Source organism: Nannospalax galili, unplaced genomic scaffold (genome assembly GCF_000622305.1).
Source record: "Nannospalax galili isolate Female #2095 unplaced genomic scaffold, S.galili_v1.0 scaffold746, whole genome shotgun sequence".
In the NCBI taxonomy this organism is placed as follows: domain Eukaryota; kingdom Metazoa; phylum Chordata; class Mammalia; order Rodentia; family Spalacidae; genus Nannospalax; species Nannospalax galili.
This window is the reverse complement of record NW_008354790.1, coordinates 767,609-779,093: the sequence shown is the minus strand read 5'-3', so window position 1 is coordinate 779,093 and position 11,485 is coordinate 767,609.

Below are 11,485 nucleotides of genomic sequence, written 5' to 3'. Positions count from 1 at the left end.
AGATTTGCTACAGTTGACTGCAGCATCCAAGTTACAGAGCTCACCACAGACCTCTTCCCTAAGCTCCCCACAACAGCACAGATCGCGCTCACCCCCAGAGGGCAGACTCAATTGTCTTCATTGGCAAAACCCTTCATTGGGAAAATCCTCAGCAACTTCCTTCATTTCCCATGTAATCCTTATCGTTTCATGCTTGGCTTCTCATGTTTCCAGGCTTCTAAGAAACCTCATCTTGGCCTGGAAGTTGGGAGTGAGATATGCCAGACAGCAGCCATTCTCTGTCCTCTGATGTAAGGGAAGCCAGACCAGCAGAAGAAGCAGCCCCATCCAGCCCCAGGATTAGGGAATCTGCTGTCCTAAATCTTCCCCGATTATCCCTCCCTGCAGCCTCTTTTACACTAGCAGGAACTCATGCACACAACAGTAGTCACCTTTAGGTTGAATGACTGCATATGCAGTATAAAATGGGAATGGGAAGTAAAGGATGACTGTCGTAGAGAGAGGGGGATGACAGCCCACTGGATGGAACTGGAGATGATTTCTCTCTCAGATCTCTGTTCCCCAGCAAAGACAAGCAGAAAAATCTGTCATCTATGGCTAGATCCGAAGGCCCTGTGTTCCATGATGCTGGGCACCAGCCATCTTGGTATGGAAAATAGTTGAGCCTTGTAATGATCTTTGAGCAGTAGGTCCCTGGAAATGACAGTGAACCTCCGTGCAACTGTCAAGCTGCAATGTACCCTATTGCCATTGCTCTCTTCAGGTGGGGATCCATAGTTCACAATACTTGTGAACAGGTTGGGGAACAGGCTCCTGGAGAGATTGCAGCCTGGGCTGTAAGGCCTTACCAAAGCCCAGGCCAGTTGCAGAGATGCTATGAACGCCCATTATCTGTGCAACCTGTCCAGAGGCATTTGAGGCCATGGACTTTTTGAACTAGAATTCACTGTATATGTTCCCTAGCACTGAGGCTATAGGGCTCCACCTGGGGGGGGGGGGGCTTAGGGAAGAAGAAAGACTGACTTCCCCAGAGCTCTCATCTGGCCCTGCTAGAGGAGGATACAGGTGCTGGCTCCTCACCCTCTCTCACCTTACCTGTACCTGCTTCTGTCCAATTAGATGGGGGGAAGTCAGCTCACCCGGAGAGATGTTAAGACCAAATCTAAACCAAATGCCAGGAATCTCCTTTACTTCTACTTCTCAACTAAGCTTAGCAGGATCAAAAGTGAGTGGTCGAGTTTGGCTGTGGCTTAGGAACCAGAAAGCCCCATTTCAGATTGGTTAGGATTGGCAGAGTCATTGAGTCAGGGTGGTTCTCCAGAGCATCCTGAGAAGAGAAACCCATGCCTTCCCTTCCTCCTGCCTCACCTGGCTCCTTTGTCACCTAGCACTTTACCTCATGGCTGTTCTCTCATGAGGAGCCATGAAAAGAGAAAAGAGATGAGCGGATGCTGTTTTCTGTGTGCCCACGACCCAAGGCAAGTTTGGAACGGGCACCTGGAAGCTTTAAGACTGTGCTGCTTCCTTTTCCTTTCCTTCTGTCACTTCATCCTCAACTTTCCCCTCTCCTGCCTGGGCCCTTGGCAGCAAAACAAGTAGTGTTGATGAGTTGAGGTATCTTTCTCTTTGGCTTCTGCAGGGTCATTAGCTCCATCAAATCATGGTGAGAAATTGTGTTCTGGACTCTGAAGACAAGGATTTGGATCCTGACTCTAGTACCCACAAAAGGTGTGTCACTGAGTGGTCACATAGCACCTCCAAGTTTCTGTCTTCAGGTTCATAAAGTAGGGAAATTAAAAAGACGGATGTCTCAGGGTTACTGTGGAATAGCTGCAGTAGCATGATGAAGCATGATAGTCCTGTCTGCAACATGCACATGCCATGAACGGTGCAGGATGCAGACTGAATTCCCTCCAGAACAAATCTGCCCCATCCATGTCCCATCCCCCTCCCCCCACCGAGCAAACGGCTGATACCCTGAAGCATCTCAGGGACAGATTTGTGGGAAAGAGCCAGAACTGGTAGCCAGGGGCCCAGCCCCATGGGGCAGCACAATTGAATTTTTCCTTTCCATCTGACAGTTCAGGACTGGATGTTTCTTTCCAAATGAAGGCAGTTCTGGAAGGTCGTTGGGAACAGTGAGTTGTGATTATGCTGGCACATTTTTAATTCTGTCTCATTACAGCTGCTGTTAAGGCTGCATTATAATAATTGCTTTAGTTCTGCTTTCGTATTTTCAGGCTCCTTTAATGTAGCTGTAATCTATGTGTATATTAAAGTAAGCAGAGCCAAAGAGCAGGGGCAGCCTTGTTAGACCAGAGAATTGAATGAGGGGGGCGGGGTGGACTGGGGAGCATGCAGGCTGGAGAACCTCGGAAGAGCAGGGGGAGTGGAGGCCCTGGCCCTGGGCCTGACGCACACTCATGCTGTGACTTAGAGCCAGTTGAATCTGCTTGTCTCAGTCCTCCCATCCATTAGATAAGTTGCAAAACATGTCTCACAAAGCACTTAGGAGAATGCCCCGGGATGTGGAGGAGCTAGGAGCATGTCAACATCGCCCCCCTTGGTGTAGCCAAAGCAGAACCTGAGAAGAGCCTGGCTCTCCCTCCCCAGCAGCCCCCACAAGGACAGCCATGTGGCCTCTAAGGCAAGGACGGGAGTCACATAAGAGACATGCACACACTCCCATTTCCAGGGACAATTTTGCTCAGACTTTTCTTCACTCCCAGGTTTCTGTAACTTTTGGTGTGTCTGAGCCATTGCTTCTCTGAAGGCACAGCCTTGACGGGCATTTTATCCCCTTGATGGAGGCCTTTTTACAATCTCTGATCACCGTGACCTCTCCTTTTTACTCCTCAGTTGTGGTTTGAATGTGAAATGTCCCTTACAGTCTCATGTGTTTGAAAACGAGCACCAACAGGAGGTGCTGTTTTGAGAGAATGTGGAAACCTTGGGAGGCGGAGTCTTGCTGGAGGAAGTGGGTCACTGGGTTGGGGTCTTGAGGTTTATAGTTGGGCTTCCTCTTTCAGGGAGATGAGAGGTGTCCCAGCCCCACATTGGCCCCAGTAGGAGCTGCCTACACTCACACCTTCCCTGCCATGATGGACTGAAACCCTCTAAACTGTGAGTCAAAACAAACCCTTCATCCCTAAAATTGATTCTTGTCAGGGATTTGGTCACAGTGATAAGAAAGGCAACCTAAAAATCAGACACCAGTGGATATCAGTTTAGAGGGCACGGTGCCAAGCCTCCTTTGGGACCAGGCCCCTCACATAGTGCTATATGTCACCATCTCTTCCATGTGATTACTTGGCCAGTGAGTTCCTATAGTCTTCACTATGGTCCTATGAGCTGAGTAAGTGTCAGCATCATCGGTTTAGATGAGCAAAAGGGACTGGAATGCCACTAGTGAGTGCTGCTAATTTGCCTACATCAGGGGAACAGCACAGGTAGGATTGGGACCCCAGTTCCCAGTAATGCCTCCTGCCTCCAGATCTTCAATATCCTAATTTTCCATGGCACTTAGAGCTCAGCCCTGGATTCAGACTTGTTAGTAGGAGAATCAGAAACTGACCTGCTATTTGGAGTACGCAGACCTGTGTAGCATAGGGAGGGGACTAGGCAGAGGTGTGGATAAGCATACTCTTTTTTTGAAACAGGTTCTCACTATGTAGACCAGGCTGCCTTGATCTGGGATTAAAGACGTGTGCCACCACGCCCAGTTTATACAAGCATACTCTTAAAACCCTTTAACAAGATGTATCTGTTAGGCTCTTGTTTCTCTCTTAATCGTGCTTTTGTCTAACAAAGGATAGTGCAAAGGGTGTAAGAATAACGGGAGCTCTTGGTGGTTCCGTACTTTTCTATCCCTCACGTTGCACCTGAGTCAGGCAACACCAAAATATTCCTGAAGGATTCTCGTTGACCCCACTCCATCCTTAACGACTTCTACATGGAAAGTCTTGCAGGCTTTCTCAGTGCCTCCCCTGAGTACTGCACAGGGAGACTCTGTCTTCAGTGTCTGCAATTGAAATACAGTCCTTTGTAGTTCAAATCAACAGATTCAGGGCATCTGGGTGCTTAAAGGGCACTGCTCACTCCCCTAACCTTTCTGATTGATGCCTGGGCATCCTTGGCTCTGACACTCTGAAAAATGGTGCCACCTCACCACCTCCCATGGCACCAGACAGCCTGTTTTATTCCTCAAACAGTTGTTAAATATTTCTTCTTGGGGCTGGAGGATGGCTCAGCAGTTAAGATCTCTTACTGTTCTTGCAGAGGACTCATAACAGATGATTCATCACTACCTGTAATTCTAGTTCTAGGTAATCTGACACTCTCTTCTGGTTAACCTGGTTTGGTGTCTGGTAATGAATCCATCCCCTTTCTCATTTTGAATAGAAGTCTCCCGAGTCTTCCTCAGATGTGAGAGGTTTAGTCTTTTTTTTTTTCTGTTGCTTCTATTCAGATGTTCCTCAGAGAGGAAAAAAAAGTTATCAAAGTGCCTCCAGCATACATAGACTCTGACATGGTTTTCCTTCTTTTTGTATCACATTCTAATCAAACTTTAGGGGTGACTATTAGTACCACACACCGTGCCAAGAGTTGGAGACTATAAAGGAGATATGACATGGTCTTTACTTTGATGTGTTTATAGTAGCATTCACACCCATAAGTACCAATTGTGAATACACTGCTTCCTCTTTTTCCTAAATTAGTGTTGTAAATGCACTTAAACTTAAGAACAAATAACTATTAGTACCACACACCGTGCCAAGAGTTGGAGACTATAAAGGAGATATGACATGGTCTTTACTTTGATGTGTTTATAGTAGCATTCACACCCATAAGTACCAATTGTGAATACACTGCTTCCTCTTTTTCCTAAATTAGTGTTGTAAATGCACTTAAACTTAAGAACAAATAACATCCTTTTTTGACTATAAGAACCACGGAACTCAATGCCTATGGGCTAATTCCACACTAGTCCCTCCCACACCTCTCCAGGCTATCTACTGTAACTCTGTATTTCATCTCTATCCTTGGTTTTCCCCCATTGACCTATCTGAGCATACTGTATAGTCCTCCCATCCCTCTTTCTCCCAGGAACAGGGCATTTCCCCCCAAACACTTAATTCGTTAATAAAATTCCCTCCATGACACAGACTGCTCTCCCCCAGAAAAGCCAGTGACAGATATGAGCACCATTTGGTCTAATTAGTTGTGATATTTCACACAACATATTTGTGAGCTTTTTTGGAGGGCGAGTGGGGGGGAGGGACAGGGAAATGCTGCTATTAAAAGAACAGCAGGGAAGCTTTGATGCCAGAACGGGTGGAGTTGGGGTCTTCTTTTGTTGCTGCAAAGAGGGCTTTGTGGAGTCAGGAGCACTTGCCCCTCTGTTTCTCCTTGCGCCTCTGTCCCTGTGAATTGGCCTGCACGGGACTGAGACTCACGCTTTTCCTTATTCCGATGACGTGAAGCTCCTGATTGAGGGACCCTTTCTATTCTGATGGCAGAAATGAATACAGAATGATGAAATGACCCGAGTGGGGGCTTAAGTTCTGAAGACCTGGGGAGCTGGGGTGTGGTACCCTACAACTGTGCTGCCCCTGGCTTACGCTGTGACCTTGGAATGATTATTGAATTCTCCAAGGTCACCTGGCAGTCTAAGGACTGTGTATCAGGGCAGAGAAAGGAAAAGAACATACCTTGAGCTGCTAGGATATATGTCTCTCGAGATATAGAATATTGGCTATTATGGAGCGTATAAATTAGGAGTTGCTCTTGACATAGAAAATCAATCCTCTGTTCCTCTGTCACAGTTGCTGTCATCTGTTTATAACCTGCAAGTTTTAAGAGCTATGTTTACCACTCTAAAGAGTTGAGCTGAATGTGTGCCTTGATGATCTTCCAATGTGGCTTCAATTCCATGAGCAACATTATAAGCCTGTAGCTGAGGGTAGAAATTACTCTATGTTTCTTACTCTCTTGGGTTTTTCATGGTATCTAGCCCAGTGTATGTGGTCCATAAATCTTGGAAGGTCCAAAAACAGAGCAGAAAACCAAGTCTCAAGATAGCTTATGGAAGGGGTCCTGGGATGAAATCAGAATTCTTGGACTCCTGACTAGATCCATCGTTACTTTGCTTTGTGAGCCTAGGTGATTCCTTCATCTCTCCAGACCCACTTACTCATCTCTAAGATGGCAGAGCTGAATGAACTCTAAACTGCTGTAGTTCTAATGTCTATCATTTTAAGACCAAGCATAGAAAGGGGGTTTATTTTAATAAACTTCTTGGTGTAAGAAATGGATAAAGTCAGTAAGATAAATCTAAGCTCCAAGTCTGAGGGGTCCCTCAGGGATTTCTGTGAACTTCCATCCATAAGGTCTGTCTCTGTGTGATTCCCTTGGGAACCAGTGCCCAGGTTGTCCTGGTTCCCAAGCTGCTATAAACCTCTACTGTGGTTGTTTGGGCACCTGAACATCTGTCGTGGTCCATGTTTATCCTGCCCTCAACCCTCTCCATCTGAGCTCCACTTGCTGTGGCTGTCCATCCCAGCCATTCCTGAATAAAGTATGGCTGCCCCTCGAAGCAGGAGGACCAGAGGTAAAATTCTCCATCCATAGGTGTGGGCTGAGAAGTCGTTCTATGTGTGGATCCAGGTTCTACATCACCAGCCACCATCCTGGCATTTCTGAGTGCCGGTTCCTCGTTTTAGAATGTTATAGTGCGTATAATTAAGAACGAAAATGCCATGCAATACTTAACACCATGCCTGACTTTAGTCAGCACTCGGTGAATGTTATCATACTAATGGTATTTGTGATAATAGTTATGGTCCTTTCCCTCCAATCGGAGGCCATCTTTGTGAACCTCCCTCAATATTACTGGTTTTCCCCTTTGTGAGGGTCTAGAAACAGGGCATTGAATTAGATCCCTCCCTCTATGAATTCTGAATTCTATCAAACATAGATTAGAAGTCAGAGATATTTGTTTTTAAAATCATTTTCTTCTTTGGCAAAGCTAGATTAAGGAAAGAAAATTAGACAACAAGATCCCTCTCCTGGATACTTTCTCCTAATTCTGGGTCTGGCCTCACTCTAGAGGAGAGCTGAGTAGACGAGAACAAAAAAGATACAGACCGCTCAGTCGGGTTGGGGCCAGGGTCGTGTTAACACTTGACTACAGCAGCTCTCTGGGACTTGAAACCGCCTCACCCATTCCTTGAACACTCTCCTTCTCTCAGGGAGCGGGACACCCTGGAGGGACAGATGTGAAAGTGGCAGAAGGTTTCCTCCCTGTGGTTCAGCGAAGATGTAGTTGGGGTGAGGGGAAACATCAAGGAAGGTTTCCACTACAACTTTCTATTAGAACTTCTCATTTGGGGTATGGCAACTATTCCAGTGGAGTGAAGTCACCAGAAACTCTCAGAAACTGACTCTTCCAAAAGCTTTTAGAAGTTATTTTCAAACAGTTGTAGATATCTCCTCTTAAAAATTATATTTTAATGTAGCTTCTCATTATAAAATGCATTATTATTATAAAATATTGACACATGAATATATGATTGTGAAGGCCGTGACGGGGATGAAGCTCAGAGAGGTCAGTCAGCATGCGGGAAGTCCTGTGTTCAAGTCCTGATCTTGGCAGCAAAAACAACCCTGAAACCATGGAGTTGAGGGTGTATTAGCGGTCATGAGGGCCTCCTGTACCCAGATCAATATCCTGCACTTCACCCTCCTCCAAATCCAGATCAGCTTTATGTCCATAGGACATTTTTCAAACCATTTCTATAAGTAAGATTTATGGATTAAAGTTAAGCTTATTATGTTCCACACTCTAAGTCATGAAATAGAAAATTCCTTTTCAAATGCCCTAGGCCATGTGCTCTGGGACGTGGGTCCTATGTCCATAGCTGATCCTAGCATTTGTGCTTGTCTACCTCTTTCCATCTGGTAGTATCAGGGGTGCTCACCTCTGATTGGATCTGTATCTCCAGGGTAACCTGCAAATTTCTAAAGCACAGCATCTTCCAGGGAGTCCCAGGAAACAAGCTTTCAATCCAACAGGGTTGGTGCTAGCCCGCTATGGGACTCTGGTAGAAGCTCCACGACTCACAGGTTCAATCAATGAACCTTTTTTCCTACCTGTTCTAGTCCTGTTCATCTTCTGCCTGGAGTTCAGCCTGAAGAGTGGGTGAAGGCTTCGGTATCCTTTCCAGGAGGGCCTGGCACCATCCTGTTGCCCTGTGGGCTAGATGTAGTCCCCTAGAAAAAGTAGTTAACAGCTTCCTTAACCCAAGCCCCATAGTGTGATCTTTCCTCTAAGTTTCCTGTGCCCAGATTCTCTCCTTATGCCCTTTTCTCCCTGCTCTTTCTCTGCAGCAGGAGCTGGGCCCTATACCTGACCCCCAGACCCTTAGTCCCCTTCCTTAGTTCCCTTCCCTGAACTAGATTTCATTTCTGGATTTCTCATGTATCAACCTACCAAGGGTCCTGAGTACCCACCTGATATAAATTCCGTCCAACCCAGAAGACTTGCCGAGTGGCCTGCCTCCCAATCTGAGCAGCCTCTGGCTCACTGATACCAGGCTGAAGAGAACTTGTCCTGGTTCCACTACCTACCCCTGACCCTGACTTCTAGCCCCAAGACAGAGGGCTGCATCAGACAGGCTGCCCCCCCCCCCCCTTTCCCGCCCGTCCCCCCCTCTCATGTATCAACCTACCAAGGGTCCTGAGTACCCACCTGATATAAATTCCGTCCAACCCAGAAGACTTGCCGAGTGGCCTGCCTCCCAATCTGAGCAGCCTCTGGCTCACTGATACCAGGCTGAAGAGAACTTGTCCTGGTTCCACTACCTACCCCTGACCCTGACTTCTAGCCCCAAGACAGAGGGCTGCATCAGACAGGCTGCCCCCCCCCCGCCTTTCCCTGCCTGTCCCCACTTCTGGCAGGAACCCCTTGGATTCTGTAGTCAAGGCCATTGGTGACATGTCACCTGTCACTGCTTTCTCTCATGAGGTATTTAACTGTCACTCAAATACCAAGCAGTCATGCCAGGCTGCCATCTTATTTAGCAATTTATTTATTGTTACTAATACCGTGTCAGAAAAATATTGATGTCCCTTTAAATATGGGATTTTAACGGGCTTTCGGCTTCCTCTAGGGAGTTTCTTGCATTGGGGGAGGAGAGGTTAACATTTTGCCCTGAAGGAACACAACCCTAATTTTATCTTGAAATTGAATAAGAAAATAAGATGCATGCCATAAGAATTTGTTTCATAGGCAATATCCTTGGGTGGCAGAGTACACTTGCAAATATATGGAGGAACCAAGGGACACGAGGACACTGTCTCTGTGGTTGGTGACTCTCATTTGGGTTTATCTAAAGAGAAATGCCTGATTGGAGTACATTTCGACCATTTGTTTCAAGGTTTCTTTTCCTAGTTCACATTAGAACTATTTATTTCACTGAACATATCTGCAGCTCTTATCAGGTCCTGCTGTGAACATATAAGTAGGGATCTGTTAGGTGGGTGCTTCTCCTCTCTCCATTTCACAGAGGTAAAAACACAGGGCAAGGAGGCTTTGGAAGCTGCTGAAGGTCATACATCTAAGAAGTAGCAAAACAGATGAAAAGCCAGTGCCTGGTAGCAGCATCTTCCCCAGGGTGTCCCCAGGCATGGGCATCCTGCTTCCAGGACTGTGGACCATCTATTCTTGAACTCCGGCCCTTAGGGGATTCTTGCCTCACTCTCCCCACATGGGAGATGACACAGTCTGAACATATAACACCTTTGCTACCTGACAAGGAGCATTTTTCATCTCCAACATCCATTTTCTTTACCTGGAATGTTGAATTCTGTGTGATGCAGAGGCTAGTTTGTCCTCAAATAAACTTGTAACAGAATCAACGTCAAGTCAGTCCACTTGGCAGCTGCACGGGGTTTCCAGTTCTGGTCAAAGACCTTCATCTACTGATCTATTCATCTTGTCCTTGATCCACCTCATGGCTGTTTGTGGTTCTTGGATCCAGGAAGCAGTCTCATCAACCCATTCAGTCCCCTTGACTTCTAATGTGCTCCCACCACTCGCTCCCACCTCTCGCCTTTTTAGGCACTAGGAGTTGCTTGTACTGTACTAGTTCCCACAGTCTATATCCTTATTCCTCCATTTGGTGGTACCAAGGGACCATGTAATGTGAAAAAGGAAAATGAAAAGAGGGGCAGGAGACGGATCAGAACACTGCTGCCTAGAAAATACCCAGAGCCAATGCCCAGCTATTTGTGACTAACATGTGATGGCTTAATATCTGAGTGGCTGGTTTCAACATTGAAGGGCCTTGTGAGTCCTCCAGCTCCCATCACCTGCCTGTTAGTTATCTTCTTGGATAAGAAGCTATTTAAGGGGAAGATGACTGCAAGTGACTTGAGGGCTCCCTTGTGCTTCCAAAAGCACTAGCAGGCATGGAGGGGGAAGACTTAGAATCAGGAGAATAGAGTTCTAGTACTGGGACCCAGTTTCCATGCCTGTATAGCAAAGGGCTTTAGCTAGACATTAGGCATGGTCCTTGTGGCTCTGAGACTGAAGGCTTATAGGGAATGGGGGTCCATGGTATGATGTGGATGTTAGGAAAGTCCCCACCCCCACAATCACACAGCATGGGGCTGATCAGTATGCAAGGGCCAGACACCACTGAGGCTGTACCTCTGCTCAGAGGCAGGGGGAAAGATACTGGCAGGCAACTAAAGTTCAAACTGGCATTTCAGGGGGCCTGCTCTGGCATTCATTAGTGAGACTCCTGATTAGCAGCATCCACTCAAATGACATTTCCACACTTCCCTCCTGTGTGCGTGCATGGCTCCTGCCACTCCCTGCCCCCAACTTCAAGGTGTTTCTTGAGAGCTTCTTGTTCAAACCACAGGACAGGCTGGGAGGAGGCTCCAAAGACAGAGGGGGAAGGACCTGATTAGTGATGAACAGTTGTCACTTGTGGGCCCCCAGAACAGAGGCCTTGCATTGAAAGTTACTGGTTGAATTGAGGGTGGCAGATTAGTGCATCCCAAGTAAAAACAAGGAAAACAGACTGTTAGAGCTTCCTCTACTTAAACTGACTATATAGGTAACAGGGATTCAAAAGACCCTTTGATAGAAAACTGGGTGACCTAGAAGAGTGTGGGGAGGTGGGTCCCCATAGCACCAACCTCTGTCCCTTCCATTTCTCCTCTCTTGCCTGGACCCCTCCCCCACTTCCCTTCCCTGACCCAGCCACTGTCAGGCCCTCTGCCCATGATGGATTTTTCAGGCTTCATTTAGTGACATGACCATCCTAGTAAAACATACAAATGGTGCAACCATGGATCCTAATGTGCAGTAAATGATTTTTTACCTCCTATCATTTTTTTATGGGAAGAAATTGGCTTTGTGCTCCCCCTGTGGCTCCCCTCCCAATTGCAAGTGGGCTATGACAGGGGGAGGGGC